The sequence below is a fragment of the Pleurodeles waltl genome, chromosome 7 (assembly GCF_031143425.1).
Source record: "Pleurodeles waltl isolate 20211129_DDA chromosome 7, aPleWal1.hap1.20221129, whole genome shotgun sequence".
NCBI classification, from domain to species: domain Eukaryota; kingdom Metazoa; phylum Chordata; class Amphibia; order Caudata; family Salamandridae; genus Pleurodeles; species Pleurodeles waltl.
This window is the reverse complement of record NC_090446.1, coordinates 11,523,974-11,543,717: the sequence shown is the minus strand read 5'-3', so window position 1 is coordinate 11,543,717 and position 19,744 is coordinate 11,523,974. Positions and strand designations below refer to the sequence as shown.

At 46.0% G+C, this 19,744-nt stretch overlaps 1 protein-coding gene and 1 long non-coding RNA gene across 2 annotated transcripts in view; both read left to right on the top strand.

The window, feature by feature from the left end:
* LOC138303547 (sulfotransferase 6B1-like) overlaps nt 1-19,744 on the top strand; it is a 118,233-nt gene that overhangs the window by 80,321 nt on the left and 18,168 nt on the right. The gene's annotated exons all lie outside the window — the stretch shown is intronic.
* Nucleotides 1-19,744, top strand: part of LOC138303548 (uncharacterized) — a 56,191-nt gene that overhangs the window by 18,551 nt on the left and 17,896 nt on the right. The window contains exons 2-3 of the long non-coding RNA XR_011205411.1: nt 1,235-1,295; nt 1,401-1,592. This is a non-coding gene — a long non-coding RNA (uncharacterized lncRNA). The remainder of the gene's footprint in view (nt 1-1,234; nt 1,296-1,400; nt 1,593-19,744) is intronic.

Genomic DNA, 19,744 nt, shown 5'->3' with positions numbered 1-19,744 from the left:
GGTGCCATGTAGCGCAGCAACAAATTATGGCAGCAATCTAATTGTCACGTCTGCTGCGATCCATATACAGGATGCGGCAGGAGTATGGTGCGACAAGAATAAAGCCGCTTTCGCCGGTCAGCAAACTTTTGAGTATTGTAGCCTAAGTGTCTGCAGTTTCCTGCCATTGGCTCCCTTACCTTTCCGTATCCGGGTCACAGCACGTCGCATTGGCATTGTCGGCGGTCCTTCGTCGGTTTTCCTCCTGCTTCCTGGGATTTCATGGGCTAGCCGCTCCTGCTTCTCTCCTGTATTTAACCCTGTAAAGACAACAAAGGACAAAGGGGAATTTAAGGCATCATAACCTTACTACTCCATAGCGATAACGCGTGTTGCTCTTATATGATTAATTGACTGCAAATTACTTATCTGATATCATCATCACGCATCTGGGACTTTTAATATTTGGAGCTTGGCGATATTTATCCTGTGAAAGCTAAACAGGACACATTTATTACTGGTTCTAGACTTTTATAGGGACATGGTCCTAAGAACTCCATGAAAGGCTATATAGTTTTTAGCATCGAGCGCGTGAATCGCTCTGTCCCTGGTGTAATCTCTTTATGGACTTTTAACCACGCCCATCAGTTTGCTTGGTTTTTGGGCTTGCCTTTTAAAATTAGTTTGATTTCATTAGTGAAAGGCATCGTGCCTTTTCCGGTGTTTAGCCCTCCTCGAGCTCACCAGCCAACTACTGAAAATTTACGAGGCTTGATGTTTTCCGTATGGTTTCTGGACTGCTTTTTATTTTTATTTCATAGGCAGTGCGATCTCGCTGGGCAGTAATCGAGCGCTTTGCGTGACATCGACCATGTTACATGGATGATTGCACTTTTGCCGGTCCTATGGATAAATGCACTTTTGATGATACGTTTCACTACAAGCAAACTTCTGTTTCCTTTTGTGTGGCTGCTTCGCGCTCATGGCAGCCATTGGCTTGCTTATGTGAAAGTGTTTTACTTTTTAGTTTATGTGGCAAGAAAAGTTCGGTTAGGAGTTTAATACGCAAATAGGTCTAACTTGAGCAAACACGAGACCCACTGCACTACAAATGCTTGTTTTGTTTTGAGTTCTATTATTACTACACTGAACTGAACTTTGTGAGGTATGCTTAGACCCCTCATGAGTGTAGGTGGAAGTTGGGTTTCTTAAGTCTGTTACTATACATCACTTGCTCTCTGTTATATCCTTTTAGATTACGCATTCTACCTTATGCAATCAATTGTCTACCTAAACGGAAGAAGGGTTTCACTCAGGTATTTTTACTGTATATGTTAATTGTTAAAATACTGCACCCGCTGTACTGCATCTATCTACTAGGTAGTTTTACTCATTCCTTCTGTCCTTTTTATTTCACTCAGGAAGGCGTACAGGACTCAACTGGGTACACATGCTTTTCTGCATCGACTCTGTGGGACCTGTGTTTTCTCTCTGTTCCATCCCCTCTTCCCCCACTCAACCTTGATTGGCCTTGACTTATTTGGGCTGACACGGTGGTGAGTGAAGTTGGGAACTTACGTCATGGACTTCCTATCGCTCCTGCAGAAACTAAGGTGAGATCTGACAACGCTAAGACCACGTCAAATTTCTGCCCGATCTGTATGGAAGTACGCAATGTCACTTTAGATGACTTAGTCACAACCAATCATATTGCAGGCTGCTCCTCATAGTCTTGTGTTGACGGTCATGCTCCTTCTTTCTTCATGTTCTTGTAAACATAAGGTGATGTACAATTGCAAATTAAAGTATCCATATTTTAAAATCTTTACCTACCAAGTAATGATCATCTGTCAACTTTATGTCAATTTATGTTATGTTCTGTGTCTGGGAAAAACAAATCCCTGTTCTTCAGGTGGGATACCTTGTTTCCGTTGGAATGGAGAGGTGGATACCCCTCAGTTTCCTCACCAGGGGAGTTTCTCCTACTCTGTGCCTGTTTAAGGGATTGTTCCCACTGGAGATGGGCGACTTGGTGTTCCCTGCCCTGTATGCCATTCCTTCAGATGCAACTCTTGCTAGAAAGTTCAGGATATAGACATCTTTGTCCCCAAGGAATCCTGATCCCTTTGAAAGCACCAACCCATTCATTTTGACCAAGCTAATCTGTACCTCTTGATGGTCCTGTTTGCCCAAGCCCTAGAGAGAAGGTGTTCAGCTTTTGTTAATGTAGGAGGCTGGCCTCTATGTAGTGTACAAAACTAGGCACACTGAGCAGGGGTGTCCAGGCAACCACACATTGGTTTCCAGAGGCAAAAACTAGATCATCTAATGCTCTAATTTTTTAGGTAGCTTGGCGAGCAGTTAGGCTAATCTTGGAGAAGTGAAAAGCATTTGTTGTACTCGCAGTATCAATCATGCACCACACACACTCGGAGGAATAACTCGAGATCAATTTCTAAAAATACTTCAGCTTTTTATATAAATTTTAAGACCAAGATCGTTCAGATTGGTTAAGTACCTTTTAAGATATGATTTTCTGTACTTTTAATAAATGCAGACTTCCTGTGCGTAATTACACACCATATGTGTCAATAGGCAGTCACTTTCAAAAATGCATATAAAATCATACAGTTGCTTTACCAAGTTCAGCTTCTGCAGGTTGGTCGAGGTGGGCACACTGTGCCAGCAGGAGAAGTTCAGGCGGCTCCCAATTCCGTCAGGAGCAACGTTGGAAAGTTTCTTGGAGCTGGTGCTGGTCCACTGTGAGGGACCACTTGGGAAAAGGTCTGCAGTTGCAAAGTTAAAGGTGGTGCCTTTGGATCCCCTTCTAGTGTCGAGGTCGCAAGGGGTGTGGGGCCACAGCTGGTTCCTCGTTGCAGGAGGCTGGGCAGCCGGTGGAGAGTGAGTTGGTGATCCAGGAGCTGTGCGTAACGGAGTCCTTTGGAACTAGAGGTTAGTCTCTTTGAGAGCTGCTTACAAGACAACGGGGACACTCTGACGGGAGGACCGAGGTGTTCCTGAAGCCCCTCGACTGGGGCTTCCTCCTGGTCCGGTTTCAGCTCTGGGGAAGCTGGTTTTCTTATTGTCCGTCGTCAGCTGACCAGTACTCAGGGTATTGGCATGTCTCGGCCACTGGAGGGTGCACTGCCACCAAACTTGGCACACTTGAGGGGTTTGTCCTGGCGGTCGTCGGTGTGCTGTCGGGTCCGGCTGCAACTCCTGGTTCAGGAGATATCGGCCAGTCAGTGAAGTGACACTCACTGGCTTGTTGGTTCTTTGTTTCAGAGTGGTACCTCCACTCAGAAAATAGATCTTGGGCGATTGGTGAAGCCTGGAGGTCCCCTGGGTTTCTTGGAGTCAGTCTAGTGTCCAGCTCCTCTGCAGCAGCGATTTTCGGGTCCTGAGTGCAGCAGGCAGAGTTTGGCGCCTTTTCTTGATGCAGCAGGTTCACAGTTCTCTTGCTTTGGATCTTCTTTGGGGCTGGTCTTCTTTGTCCTGTCGAATCTGATTTCTTGGTCTAGGGATGCCCTCTAAATACTTAATTTAGTGAGAATTTTAGGGGAACCCTGGTAGTGTCCAATGGGACACTTAACTTTGGGTGGCTCCACCACCTTTTGTGACCACCTGTGGGAAGTGTCACTTCTCTAAACCTGATTGACTATTTTCTTTCCATCCAAGATGGGGAAAATGAGAGGGTCCACCTCGCAGACAAAACCTTAGGGGTGGTGCATGCCAGGTGAGGCCACTCCTCCTACCCTTTGTGTGGTTTCCCGCCTTTGCTCCTGCTGAAAGTGGGGGTTTGCAAAGGGTGAGGCCATCTGCTGTTGGCAGCAGGCCTGGGGGTCGAGTTGCAAGGGTGGTAGCCCTTTGAAGCTCACTGCCAGGGCAGTGCACATTCCTGAGGGAGGGGTGTTACCTCCTCCACCCAGGAAGGGCATTGTTTTACAAACCAGAGAGACGGGGCACTCCCCCCAAGGTTTGTAAATTGGCTGGCATGCTGGCTGGAACCAGTCATCAACCATGCCATGTTAGTCAGCTTTTGCAGGGGGCACCTCTAAGGTGACCCCTAGGTACATTTTATGATAAATCCAGTACTGGTACCAGTTTGGATTTATCATTCTGAGTTGTTTGATACCAAACAACCCAGGCTTCAGAGTAGCCATTATGTAGCTGGGAAACTCGTGTTGGCCAGTGTCCAGCACATATATTAAAATGGCTGCTCTTTTCACTCACTATGCCCCAGGTTTGACACAGTGGGGGCATATTGCTTATGCAGTTATGCCCTCACATATAATATCAAACACCCTGCTTTAGGGCTGTAAGACCTGCCACAGGGTGTCTTACCCATAGTAAATGCAGTGCATGGTGGACAGGGGACAAAGGCAGTGTGCCATGTCGAGTTTGTGTTTGGCAGTGCTGGGTGTATCTGGATGCATGGCCCTAGAGGGTGGCACAATCGGTGCTGCTGTCCTCAGGGACCTACCCTTAGTACCCCAAGCACTGGGTACCTAAGTACCATTTACCAGGGACTTATGGTGGCAGCTAAAGGTGTTTCCAATTACCTTTGCAATTTTACGGCGAGAACACTGGCACTTGGAACCTGGTTAGCAGGATCCCATTGCACTCCAGTCCAGGTTGCATTCAGAAACCAGGCAAAAAGTGAGGGGGTGCTCAAACAAGGTGCCAGTTTCCCACCGTCAAAAGGCCAGGGACTTTCCATTGTTCCCTGTAATCCTCCAGGGAAAACGATGTAGTGTGCCTTTCAATATCAGATTGTGAACGTTTGAAAAAGGAAACAAAGTCAGAACCAATCATATTGCAGGCTGCTCATTATAGTCCTGTGTTGACTGTCGTACTCCCTCTATCTTCGCTGCTCCTGCAGCCTCAGTTAAGTGCCACTGCGACTGGCACTCCTTTACTAGGGCCTGGGTTTTGGTGCAAGGGACTTAATGTTATTGAGTATTGTTGCTTTATTTTTTATCTGTTGTCGCTCCCTACGCAGGTCATACCACGGGAACGCACCCTGCGCTCCTTACACATTTTCCTTTCATTGTTGGTCACAGAAGGGCTGAGGAGCACGGGAGGATACTGGTGAAGATTGGGAAACAAGGTAGATGGATTGGAGAATCCTAAGAAAGATCCATCAAACTTCTTAGCAGGGTAACAACTACCAAGTCCATTTGTAGTCTCCGCACCTCAGCAGAGATGCGTGCTATAATTGAAAACGGGGAAAAAGCACCTCCATTGTTCAGTCCTGGCAGCAGGTGTCTGTCCTTGCTGCCTTGGGTCCATGCACCAGCTTAAGTTTCTGATTAACTGGTTATCCAGTCGTGAGGCAAATAGGTATGCTGGGAACGGGTGCCATCTAGATATGATCTGACTGAATACCCTCTGATCTATTTTCCAGATGCTCATGTCTTTCATGAGTTGCGATTGCCAGTCTGCCACCTTCGCCGACCCCGGAAGGTACTCTCCTGTCACTGATATTTGCAATGATCTTATAAATCCCTTGCCAAATCCAAAGGATCCGAGATCTCATCCCCTCTAGGTGATTGATATATCGCATAGCCACAATTTTGTCCATTTTTAAAAGGACACAGCATTAAATCCTATTCTTGGTCCAGCATTGTACTGCAAAGTATCCCACAAGCTCTAGGCAGTTGATGTGTAAGCAATGCTTTTGAGAGGTCAATTCTCCTCTTGTGGAGAACTCCCCTCATCTGACCCTCTCAGCCGCTTCTGCTGGCGTTCAATTCTATGACAAGATCTGTTTGGGGGGCTAATAGTTCTCTCCCTTTCCAGGCCCTCATGTGCCAGAGACACCAGCTTTCCTCTGCCTTAGCCTCCCCTGAGAGCTCCTGTGAATATGTCAGTCTCATCCATAGATGGAACGTTTTCAGACTTGGTAGGGCCCAGTAGCATAAGGGACCTGGGAAGATGGCTTGCATGGATGATGAGAGAAAGTCCACTACTCCTGCGATGTGGAGCAAAGATGTATTGGGTCTAGCGAGCGTCCCTTGTAGCTCTTGTCTGATCTTCACTGATCTGATCTTTCGCAAAAGAAGATGTAGCATTGGCTGAGTGGAGTCTAACATGAACCCCAGGAACTTGATCTCTTCATTTGGGGCTAAAACTGATTTATGATCATTGATAATGAACCAGAGACTCTCTAGGAGGTTGACAATCATTTGGAGCCAGTTTCCTCAAGCATTACTCCATTATGAATGTCATCCAGGTAGAGTATTAGGTACATGCCCAAGAATCTGAGGTGTTCCATCGTCGGTTACAAGACCTTTATGAAACACCAAGGTGCTGAGTACAGTCTGAACGTGAGAGTAATGAATTTGAATGCCTAAAGACCTCAGCTGAATTGCAGGGACCTACCAAGTGGTGGGTAGACAGGAGTCATTGGGTATGCATCTTTCAAGCCCAACAAGACCATCCAATTATTGGGCCTTCGGATATCTCATTGGAGATGTATCTCCATCATCCCAGAAAGGTTGGAACACCAACTGTTTATTGAATTCTTGGAAGTTGATGACGGATTGCTATCACTCTTCTCAACACGAAACACATTGCTTATAATACCCTTGAGGAGCGGTGTCATAGGGAAAATTGCACCTTTGGCCAAGAGATTATGTCCACCTGTTATGAAAATGTAAGGGACTGGAGGATGTGAGGGCTGAAAATGGGAGCCATACAGCTCAATGTGGAAGTCTTGTACTGTCTGCAGAATCCAAGTGTCCGTGGTTAGTGTCCTCTAATTGGGGAGCAAACTTGCCAACCTTCCACCAACTCATGACTGGGAAGATGAGCAAGCACTTGGTTGTTGCCTTTGTGGGAGTCAGAGGCTGTTGCATAATTCTTTCTCTAGGTGCTTCAGTAATCTTTCCGCCACACATTTAGCTTCTATTCCACCCAGATCCCACTTTAAGGAGTTGCGTGGAGGGTGTCCTGTGCCTGGCTGCCCCTGAAGTAGAGGTATTGCGGAGGATCCGGTTAGGTCTTTCACCTGAGGGAGGAGTTCAAAGCACTGGGGAGCCATCTGCTTAAGATTCTTCTCGAGGGGGAGCAAGGCATAAGATACTACCTTTATGGAGTAGCACAATTTAGATTTCATTCTTTGCAGGTCATCTTTGCGCAAAATACACATTTACTTTTGATATTATATTTACTGTGTGCCCTAATAAAATTAACATGTGTGAGTATGTAAATACATTAATGAAATATAACTAGTGAAAGACTGAAGCGTTATAAACGTGCACACTAAGGTTAATTTAAAATGCTTACATGTATCCATTATTTACGTTTTGTATTCACACAATAAGTTCATTCATTTAGAAACACATCAAAAACAATACAGTAAATAAAAATATTATTAAACTAAATTATTTACTTTTGCAATTAGTACATAAAGGCTTTGCAAGTGAATTTTACTACATGCAAGTAATTTCAGGTAATAAAAAACTGACTTAGGTGGGACACACGCAACTAGAAAAAACATTTATGTAAAAACCACCTCTGCAGGCACAAACAACATTACTATGGGGGTCATTCCAAGTCTGGCGGGCGGCGGAGGCCGCCCGCCAGACTTCCCCCCTCCGAAATACCGCTCCGCGGTCAAAAGACCGCGGAGGGTATTCTAAGTTTTTCCCTGGGCTGGCGGGCGGTCGCCAAAAGACCGCCCGCCAGCCCAGGGAAAAACTCCCTTCCCACGAGGATGCCGGCTCGTAATCGAGCCGGCGGAGTGGGAAGGTGCGACGGGTGCTGTTGCACCCGTCGCGTATTTCACTGTCTGCCAAGCAGACAGTGAAATACTTGTAGGGGTCCTCTTACGGGGGCCCCTGCAGTGCCCATGCCAGTGGCATGGGCACTGCAGGGGCCCCCAGGGGCCCCGCGACCCCCCCCCCCCTACCGCCATCCGGTTCCTGGCGGGCGGACCACCGGGAACTGGATGGCGGTAGGGGGGGTCGGAATCCCCTCGGCGGCGCAGCTAGCTGCGCCGCCTTGGAGGATTCCAAAGGGCGGCGGTACACTGGCGGGAGACCGGCGGTACACTGGCGGGAGACCGCCAGTGTTGCCGGTCCGACCGCAGCTTTACCGCCGCGGTCGGAATGCCCTTGGGAGCACCGCCGGCCTGTCGGCGGTGCTCCCGCGGTCCTCCAACCCGGCGGTCATTGACCGCCAGGGTTGGAATGACCCCCTATGTCTGTTAGCAATGTAAAGTGCATTTTGCGTTAAAAAGACTAATATCTAAAAGTCAGACATGAGAAAATATAGAAATTCAATTTCAATATCATATAAAACTACCAAGTAATATCTGTTTCAAGATAAAACCAAAACATCAGATACACCTCTATACTGATGAGACATATTAATTGAGACTTTGAACTAAAAATCGGCTTACTGCAAAAACAATTGGGCCTGAGGTATCTGTTTTAAAATTCTTCATGCAATCAGATAGCGTGTGACTTTTAAATGTAAGCAAACTAGACGTAGCCAACGCCTGAGGGGTTATTAGTAGTCACTGCAAAAGAACAAGACATGTTCCTCTGTTTCTGGGGCCAAGCCACATGCAGGACATTTGTCTGAGGCTTGTTCTCTGGCCCAGTTGCTAAAAGCCCTTAGCAGTAAACAGCCCAAACGGAATCTCACATACAAGCTTTTAGCTAATGCAGGTGAGGTCATATCTAAAAATGATTCAAACTTAGGACTTGGCTTAAAACTCAAACTGGTTGGTTAAGTTTCCTAGATCATATACTTGGACTGCAGTCCTAGGGCTGCAGTGGTAGCATATTGATCATACACACACGCTCAGTACTCTGCCTTTACACTGTCTATCTCTGCCTTGCATATGTCCCCGGGATGTCCCCACAGTTTAGCCAACCCAGGTGACCTAAACCAAGTTGCAACATGCTTTAACCAAGGCATCTTTTTTAGCACTATTTATCTTCAGCAGTTCCCTCAAAGCCTCTTGATAATGAAGTAACTCAGGTGTAGACCTCAGTCATAGGCAATATATTAAGGGCTTCAATGAAGCCACATCAGCAATTCTTTCAATACCTAGGTCAAAAAACAAGGGAATAAGTGGTGTGCTGGTCGGGACCGAGACTAGAGATCTAACAAGGTTGTTCTCGTCTACTTCCAGTTTGAGGGTCCGCATCTCACCAGATTTCAGCTCCTAAGAGCTCAGTGCTTTGGGCTTTAGCATGGCAAACCTCCAAAGCTGGAATTATTGGTTGCGCGTGGGTCTGTTTATGGAATCGCAAAACAGCTTTAGAACTTTGAACTATGCGCAAGTAACTTTTGCTGCGCTGAGGCTCCCAACATAGCCTGTCTGACAACCTGACCCCCAGATAATCAAAGCTGTGGACCCGTTTTAGTGGTTTGTCATCAACTTTAATTGGGCATGGCTGCATTAAGTTCCAAGCCCTTGGAAGAGCACAAAACCAGGAATTTATATTTATTCTGGAGACATATTGGGGTCTTGGAAATCAGTAGAGAATCATCAGCAAACAGCAAGATTGGTGAATCGCTCCTCCAATCTATAAGTTCATTAACCACCCCATTTATGTGCAAAGTGAACAGAGTAAGTGCAAGGACGCACCACCACACTGAATGGCAATTCTGCTCGTTAACACTCAATGTCCATACCCCCCCCCCCCTCCCCCCCCCCATCGGACCTGAGCATAATTGCCTTTGTGCATCCTTGCTATCAAGTTTACCAGATTTGCAGGGCCTCCCATTCCCTATTAATACATTTAATAAATTCTCGCAAGGAACAAAATTAAATGCTTCTCTCAAATCGATAAATGCAACAATCAATTTCCGGTTATTCAGCAGCACATATTTCCAATTTAGTAATGTAAACCTAAAAACATGCTCACTTGTTCTGGTTTTAGAACAGTAGCCCGCTTAACGAGGTGACAGAATACAATTTTCATCCATTCAGGCCTGCGGTTTATCAAATACTTGTCTTGCGAATTTTTGTGTGCAAATTATCTATTAGGCTAATAGGCCTATAGCTCGAAGGGCTAGAAGTTTCTCTTTTTTTATACACTGCAACTCTCTCCACTCCCTTCAGGTCTCAGGGATTTCACCCCCATCAGCAATTGCATTTGTTGAAAATTGATATACAGGGGCCCAGATTAAGGGTTCTGATTTATGCAACTCTCCAGGTATCTGATCTGGGCCGGTAGCTTTTGCTGCTTCTAATCCATGAATAGCCACACAAGTGTCTTCTAGGCTAAAGACAAAATCAATATTGTTTTTAATAAAGGGTATGTCGTGAGTTGAAGTACTTGGCTTCGGATCCCTGGGAGTGGAAGCAATTTTTGCTTTTAGACATAGGGCATGATTATGACTTTGGCGGATGGGATACTCTGTCACAAACGTAACGAATACCCTGACCGCTGTATAACAAGTTCCATTATATCCTATGAAACCTGTAAAACGGCGGGCGGGATGTCCATCATCCATCTGGCACGAAGCGTGGAAAAATGACTTCTCTGGCTGAATATAGTAACATGGAGTGCTAATGCTGTCTAAGCTCCCGTGCAAGACAATGTGCCAGAAGCATCGGTTGTCATTGGACCTTAATGCCACCAGCAGACCCTGCCAGTTCTTATCAACCATTTGTTTTTAGCTTTGGTGAGCGCAGCCTTGTATCTGAGCTGTGTTACTGATATATCTAAATAACTATGCTCGCTGATTGTCCTCTTTACCAACTTTTTATTGACTTAGACTCTGCATTGTACCATTTTCGACCACTCCCTGGAGAAAGTTTATTTTGAGCTGCTTCCTTTTGAAATACTTGTTGCCGCATTTAAAAAAAAAAAAACATGGACAGCTAATATTGGTACAGGAGATAGATGGATGTTTTCAAACTCAGAAAAAAAGTACAAGAACAAGTGATAGATACTAGAGTACAATTGATATTCAGCTAAAACTCTGGGCCATGTGATTCTTCTGTAGTTGTTAGGTAAAGTAGGCTCCTGAACTGCTGTACGGCACATTGACATGCCTCTTTTAAGGGGTTCACCAGCCACAGATAAGAGCAGGGGGTTATGGTCACTATCTAATTGAAAAACAATGTAGTTAAGTAGTGACTACATTCTTGCGTCCAGCAGAATGTAGTCTGTAACACTTCTACTAGATCTCCTCTTCAAAGTAAGCTGTCTTTCTGGGTCTGAGTGAGTCTGGTCATTACAGGCCCTTAGGCTCCTCCTGACCACCAGAGATGCAAGCTGAAGAGCAGCGTTGGAAAATACGTGCTGGGCTTTACCAGACAGTTAGGGCCGCACTAAAGCTCGTCTTCCTCCTCTGTCAAAACATTGAATGAGGGAGACGGCTCATACGATACATTGAAATCCCCTGCAACTGATTTTGACCTGCTGCTGCTAAACGCCAATCAAATCATCTACCATAGCCAATGTTAGTGAATTAGTGCCCGAGGAAACAGATATAGCATAAACATAAAAAACAATCTGATTTATTCCTGAGATAAACTTGAGCTGGAGCCCTTAAATTAGGGGAGGTGATTTTTAACTCCTTGTGGGCACAGGCAATAGCATTTTTCTAAGATTATCAAACACCCCAACTGCTCTCCCTGCTTTCTTTTGGGGGGGGTGGGAGGGAGTTGTTTGCTGGCTTCAACGCTATAAGTTGAATCACCATTAAGAAACACTTTGCCCACAGCCCATGTCTCCTGAAAAACGCAGACATAATTTCTCCCAATAAAAGTAATCCACTCAGGATCTGAAAGTTTAGAGTTGATCCCAGCCAAATTCCATCATATCATAGTCAAGCCCTCTTGCACATCAGTTCCTACCTCATTATACACTCAAAAGCCCCATCCATAGACTGATGAATAATGTCTGAAATAAGAGTGACTTTTCTTTGCTCTGTCTTTAAGCTCTGCTGTGGGGCATCAAGAGTATTATGGGATTCAACATATATAACAGCATGCTTGGCCTTGTGTTCTTGGGATAGTCAATCAACCAAATTTAAACCAGAGCCCTGGTCGCATATCTCAGGACCTAGGCCTTGGCATAGTTTGATATGCAGCCTGCTGCTGGATGGATTTGTGAGCAGAGAGTTTTAACTGAATTGCAGAATTTGTGGGACTATCAAGGTGACATGTACGCAGTTGAAAGCTAATTAAGCCATCTACCAATGAGGAATCACAGAAAGACACCTCTTACACCAGTTGACAGCTGTCGGCCCAATCCTTCCGGCTCTCTTGCAGCACCTCACCAAAACCCAAATAGAAAATGTGATTTCTGGCAGCCTAGTGCCATGGATTCTGAAACATCTTGGGGAAATCGTGGTGGAACAAGGCTTAACCTTTTTCCTCGTTAGCAATGAGAGAGACACACACCACACACACACACACACTCATTTTCAATACATTTATTGAAAGACTGCAACCTGCGATAAAATGCATGAGCTGCAGTGATTAGGATAATGACTAGTAACAATCAGGATTGTGAAAATAAGTGATGTAAATATAAACAACCCCAACATATTGCAATAAATATGAATTTTTCAAACTTCTTCCTAAAGCATACTTTCTTCCCTAAAGAGAGAGCAAGGTGTGCTAAACCTAATCTGCCCATGTCATGTTATGTTATAATTGCTTATATAGTGCTTAAACTGCGCGGGGGCCTCGTAGTGCTTATACTGCAACGCAGAATCGCCATTGTCCATAACTGCATAAGAAATCACACTCTAAATAACCAGGTTAGGGCCTTCCTGAAGGAAATCTCTTGAGAACTTAATCTAGTATTATGGGGAAGACTATTCCAGAGTATTGCATCTTGATAGGACAGTGACCTTCCTCCCCATCTTGCTCTTTTCACTGTTAGAACTGTGACTAGCATGGGTGAGGAACATTTAAGAAGTCTGCCTAGTGCATAGAAAGAGGTCAATGTCCGGAGCACTTTAGGACCTTTATTGTATAAAGCTCTATGAATATGGCATAATGCCTTGAATTGAATCCTTTTGGCTACTGGGAGCCAATGTAGAGAGGAAATTCCAGTTCGTATGGATTGTTGCTTGGGTATTTTTAGAAGCACTCGTACAGCTGCATTTTGTACCCTCTGTAGTCTTTGTATTACGTATCTCGGTGAACCAATAAATAGAGCATTACCATAATCAAGGCAAGATCCTATCAAGGCCTGAACAACCAGTCTTCTGGCGAGAAAAGGGAAAATTGCCAAAACCTTCCTCAGAGTCCTGAGCAAGGCAAAAGAAGTTCTAGCTACTCTGTTGGAATATTGCGACATTGAGGGTTGGGGGTCCAACCATACTCCGAGACGTTTAATAAGGTCTTTAGGGGGCGGGAGAGTGGCCACTCCTGTTGTTCTAGTTGAATTTGCCAGTGAGTTTCTTGGTTGCCCAAAAAACATGACCTCAGTTTTTCCATCATTAGAAGTGCCCCAACCTCCGTTACCTTAGAACAAGGACACCCTCCAGTCTTTATATCATGCTTTGTAGAGACACAAAGGCTGAGGTCTGCCACAAAGTGACGTGTAGTATAGATGCAATATCCTGGGTGGACCCCCTCTAATGGCCTTGGTCTCACAAGGTGTTTTTTTATAAGGCACGTGTTATTGTTCGTGTAGACATCCTGACGTGGCTATGTAGCTAAATGTTAGATTGTGTGCCCATTCCAGTGAAGAAATATATCTTCCCAGGTGGAGAGAATTTGGGATGATGTGGCTTATTGGCAGGGGCTCCCTTTGACCTTAACGGGGAGAGCCGCTCTGTACACAATTATCAGCCTGCCCCGATTTCTGTATATACTGCAAAATACACCCTACAGGTTCCCTGGAGAGGTCTTCCAGAGCATTGAAAGGGAAGTTTGCTGCTTGCTTTGGAATCTGGGGACGCCTAGGATTGCCTTTGCCAGGCTGCAGAACATTGTCTATGATGGGGGCTTGGCTATCCCTGACCCTAGAAAGTATTACTGGGTGGCACACCTTTTGATAATTAATGAATGGATCTTTGCGGATCAACAGGATCCAGTCTACCAGTTCGATAGGAGTATTATGAGTTGGTGCTGGACTTAGGCCTTGTTGGGCGACGCACAACGAGAAAGAGCCCTCCCTCATCATACATTTGCTGTGGTCTGGGCATGGAAGGAGGCAAGTGCATTTCTCCGCTGGTGGGGGAGATTAACTGAACTTTACGCCGATTTGGCATAGTGATCTGTTGTCGGAGGTAAGGGGCCTAAAGGGGTTCAAAAAGTGGTAATTGATAGGTATTGAACATCTGGGCGACATGTGCAGGGGGCCTGCAATCATTAGTTTCGAGGAGCTTCGTCTGGACTTTGGTCTGATCAAGACTGAGCTTTTTCAGTACCTCCGGCTGGGGCACACACTTAGGAGACACATTACGGAAGGAGAACTCCTGCCTAAATCTTCCGCGTCGGAGGGCAGTGTATTAACAGAGCCCACACTTGGAAAAAAAGGGTTTCAGTAATTTACAGGAAACTGGTCAACAAAACAATACCCCAGGCCTATTGGGGGGGGGGGGGGGGGGGGGAACTGAGGGGGGGGGGGGGGGGAACTGAGGGAGAGGTGGTCTGTGGACTTGAGTACCCTCGATGATGAGTGGGAGGAGGCACTACGGGAGCCCCGGGAGATTGCCATAAGAGCTTTTTCAGGTTGGTACAACTACGAATACTACTTCGATCATACTATTCACGTATCCTACACAAAATAGAAAAATTGAATTCACTGCTGTGCCTAAGGGGCTGTGCTGAAGAAGGCACGTTCTTTCATATATTATGGGGATGGCCCCGGGTACAGGAATACTGGCCCAAACTAACCCAGGTAATGTCTCAGGTCGTGACGCTAGCGAACCCTTACAGAGGCTAAGGTTTTACTGTTGGGGATCCATGGGGAGGTCCCGTGGCCAAAGTATCCAGGGATCTGGCTGAAACTAGCCATTGGAGTTGCAAAGCAAAACATAGCGAAGGCCTGGGGCAGACAGGAGGCTCCTGGACTGATCGACTGGGAAAGTAATCTAGATTGGTGCCAAGGGACGGAGAGGGTGATTTACAAGGGGAGGCGATTCCCTATAAAATGTGGGAGAAGGTATAAGGGCGTGGAGGGCCCACAGAGACCTTGATCTGTCAGGAACATGGGGGAGGCAGCTACTGTATGGTGACACTGTAATGAATGCAATATATTGTACTGCCATGACTTTGTACCCTCTCTGTTAATAAAAAAGAAGTTTAAAAAAAAAATTGATTGTGTGCGTAAACTTGTATCGGCAATATCATAACAAATGCCTTGCATGTTTACATTCTGTTCTTGTCCAGCGTAAAACATGATGACAATCAAATACGTACATTAATGATAATGACTTTCACGGAATGGCAACTGATTATGAAATGAAAACATTTCTTCTAAAAAGCAAGCATAGCTAAAATGAATACAAAAGAATAATAAAAACAGAACATGTAATCTAGGTAAAAAGACACAGGCCTGCAAGCCAAAGCTAAGCTAAACTCCTATGCCCAGTCAACCTAAAATGGACCCACTACAAACTGAGGCTGCTGGAGCAGCAAAGAAGGAGGGAGTATAACAATCAACACAGGACTATAAGGAGCAGCCTGCAATAAGATTGGTTCTTATTTTGTTTATTTCCTTTCCTGAGTGTTCATGAGAAAGAAAGTTTTATTGATGTTTCAATACGCCTGCAGAAAAATAAAAATGAAGAAAGTAAAACATAATCCTCACCTTGGTCCCTGCACCTTGGCTAGCTTCTAAGTTTTTTTTTTTTTTTTTTTAAATAACTTTGATTAAATGTTAAAAACCAGAACTCAAATGTAACGGCACACAGGGGCCAGTACATTATCACCAGCATGCAAGCGAACCACATTAAGGTACAACCAAATACAGACAATAAGTGCATCTGACAGTAGCGGCAATGGGACACTACCCCAATGAACTATCAGGACCTTTGGCCCAATCATTTCCCCTGTATTTTAGCATGTTTGCGGGGGCAGCCCGCGCTTCATAAACCAGCTTCTCCTACAGTGCACACCAGTCTACTCCCCACCTCCATCTCAATAGGGTCAGCGCCGCAGACGTGTTCCAACCGGCTGCAATGTCTCTCTTAGCCGCTAGCATTGCAGTTCCTAGGGAAGTGCAGTCCACTCTTGTACCCTCCATATTCTCCATCACCCCCAGCAGTAGTTTGGAGGATAACGGGACCCCCAAACCCACAGTTTTGGTGCGATCATCAAGTACTCTAGACCAGTAGCGTTGAATGGGAGTACACATCCATACAATATTGAAAGGAAGACCCAGCACATCCAAGTGTCCATTAATGTCCACAGAACTATTGTCACATTTCTTCACAAATCATATAATTCAATAAAGTTCTTATGAAAACATTTTGTTCTTTATTCATCCGCAATGACAATAACTAATCCATAGCCAACGCGTTTCGTCCTCACGGACTTCTTCGGGGCTCACGGTTACGGCATGTAACGCACTCCACGGCCGAACGCCATCTGGCAACATACCAGTGAAAGTCCATTCAATTTGATAGAAGTCCGCGGGAGTGGCCTCGCACCTAGGGCAGGCAGGCTCGGGGAGGAAGCCTGCCCAGCGCAATCTAGCAGGGAAGAGATAGGCTTCATATAGATAGTATGTTTGTATTAGCCTGAATCGGGAGGACATAGTAATAACTGGGCTCAATTAGGGTGTCATGCCAATTGTCATCCTCCAGTGAGCCCAGCCACCTTTCCCACCTGCTTCTGATATGATTTAATTCTCCTGGGGCATTGTTAATCAACATTTTGTATATTTGAGACACTCTCCCTTTCTCCAACGCCCCCATAAGCAGCTTGGCCTCCAGTGGGCTATATTCCAGTAAGGGATCAGTACCTGTGTGTGTATGCAGTGTATGGCAGAGTTGGAGATATTTATAAAATTGAGTGTGGGAAAGCTGGTAAGTTGTTTTCAGGTCTTGGAGTGAACACATGCGTTCCATTCCACGCATCCCTAAGGTGAGAGATGCCCAACAGATCCCACCTGTGAAAACATTTCTGCGTTGCTGATTCACAAAGCCTGGTACCTCTCCACAGGGAAGTCTGTTGAGTCAGAGTGTTCGTCCGCTGAGTGTGTCGCAGGGCTGCCCTCCAAGCTGTGAAGACCATCTTGGTCCCTGGGGCCATGATATTGGGGATCAGGGAGCCATAGAGTATATCCAATATTTGAGGGAAGATAAGGGTTGTAAGTTCAAGTCGATATGCCTGGTCCGACCACCCCCATTAAACCAGTCATCCAGGAGCTGGGTCGCCAAGTAGTAAAGATGTAGATTAGTCAGTCTCAACCCACTGTCGTATTGGCCTCTTTGACAATGGTGTATTGCCAGGATATGTCTCCAAAGGATCGATGTTATCACTTTGTCCACAGTGCGAAACCAGGGACGCAATAGCGGAAACAATATGTTTTGAAAGATGTATAAGAACCTTGGGAGGATCATCATTTTAAAGAGTGCTCCACAGCCCATAACATTTAGTGGGAGGGACGTCCATCCCGCCTGATCCGCATCAGCTTGTTGTGTCACGTGTTGAAGATTTAGGGACCAAGCCAGATCAGGGAATAGTGCCACCCTGATACCCAAATATTTGAAACTGAGCCTCTGGATAGGCACCGTATTTCGCCACTCAAAACAATCTTCTAATGGTGACAGGGGTACAAAGGTAGACTTGGAAGAGTTAATTTGGAGACCCGATGCCTCCTCAAAACATCTTAGGAGGTGAAGAAAACGCAGTCCAGAGATCCCCATCCCTTAAAGAGATAATCTCTCCTGATGAGTTGCGCAAATGATTTGATGGCCAGAGGGGAGAGGGGGCAGCCCTGGCAGGTCCCTCGGCAAATTGGAAAGTTGTGGTAAAGAGACTGATTAATCTGGACATGTGCCGGGGGGGGGGGGGGGGGGGGGGGTTTTAACGTATAATGCCTGGACTAGCCTACTAAAGTTAGGCCCCAGTCTGGCCCGGCTCATAACTAATTGTAACTAGTTTCAAACCACCGTATCAAAGGCCTTCTTAAAATCCACAAATAGTAATGATAAATCTGAGGACAGTCAATGCGGATCGGCCAAGTCCTCCTGAAGCTGACGGACACAGTGTCTTGTACTGCGGTTTGCCAGAAACCTACACTGGTCTGGATGGATTAGAAGGGACAGCACACGCTTAAGACGGGTTCCCAAAATTGTGGCATAGATCCTAACATCTCCACTAATAAGTGAGATGGGGTGGTAATCTGTGCAGGCCCCAGGTAGGGGATGAGTCTTTGGCATAACCACTATGGTAGCTGTGTCGAAGCAAGGCCGGTAGTTGCCAGTATGGTCAACTTCACTATAGAGGGCGAGCAGCCCAGGGGTGAAAATCTCTCTCCACGATACATAGTATTTGGTGGGGAGCCGTTGGGAACCAGAGTCTTACCGGAGGCAAGAGAGGAGATCACCAAAGCTATTTCGGCATTCGTTATAGGTTTGTCCAGAAAATCTTTCTCTAGTAGCTGAGGGAGGGGCACCTGTTCAAGAAATTGGGCCGAATAACTGGGGTCAACAGCTGGAGACGCAGCATACAGAACCTGGTAAAACCCAGTAAACGCCTCAGCCACCTCAGAGAGTGTGGTCACAGCAATACCCTCTATCTACAATTTCAGGCACAATTCTGGATAACTGCTGATGGAAGACTAACCAATAAAGTAATTTCCCATTCTTGTCACCCCATCCGTAGACTTGGGCTGTAGAGGCTCGCCAGAGATATTTGGCTGCCTCCATCGAATGATTGTGTATTTCCTCACATATCAACGTCAGTTGATGAGAGATCGTTTCAGAGGGATTTGTTACCAGGGCCTTTTCCATTAGACAGCCTGGGTCTCCAGTCGTGTGATTTGTGTCATACTTGCTCGCTCTTGGAAACATACAGAACTTTTGGTGAGAGCTCTTATTACTGCCTTACTGGCAGCCCAGAGAACTCCTGGAGGTGAAACCTAGCCATTGTTAATGTCAAAGTTTGGTCTGCAAGTGTTGAATGCATGGTTTGTTTTGTAAATGGCAGGTGTTGAGGTGCCATAATGGGCGGAGGGGCCCCCACCCAACGGAACCAATACTTAGGAGAAGTGGGGCATGGCCAGATATGCCTCTGGGAAGAATTTGAATGTGTGAGAAAATACCAGTCAGTGGCGGGCATAAGAATAAGATCTATTCTGGATTTATATGGTGTACTGCACATCTGTGGGTAAATTGTCGACTTCTCAGGTGCCACACCCTCCATATGTCACAAGACCCTAGAGATGCCAGCTAGTCAGAGAGGTGACATGCAGTACCACATCTGGAGATGGAGGGGGGGCTTGAGGTATCATTTACGATGTCTGGGACTGCGTTAAAATTGCTTCTTATCAGTGTCAGTCCATGATGTAATTCCAGTATGACTTAGAGAGTTCTGCCAGAATACCTCACAGGGCTGCCAGGGGGCATACACACTCACTAGATTGAATGCACTCCCTTCCAGCGTGCCCGTTCGCGCCACAAACCGCCGCTGCCTGTCTCTCACCACCTTATCAACCAGCATAGGGAAAGTGCTCATTAGGAGAATTGCCACCCCCTTGGACACCCAGGTAAACCAGGCATGATATACTCTGTCATAGCCTCGTTGAGCCAAGAAGAGGCAGCATTCACCCAAAAGATGAGTAGGAGGACGTCTGGCCAGTGGCGTTGGGCAAAAGTA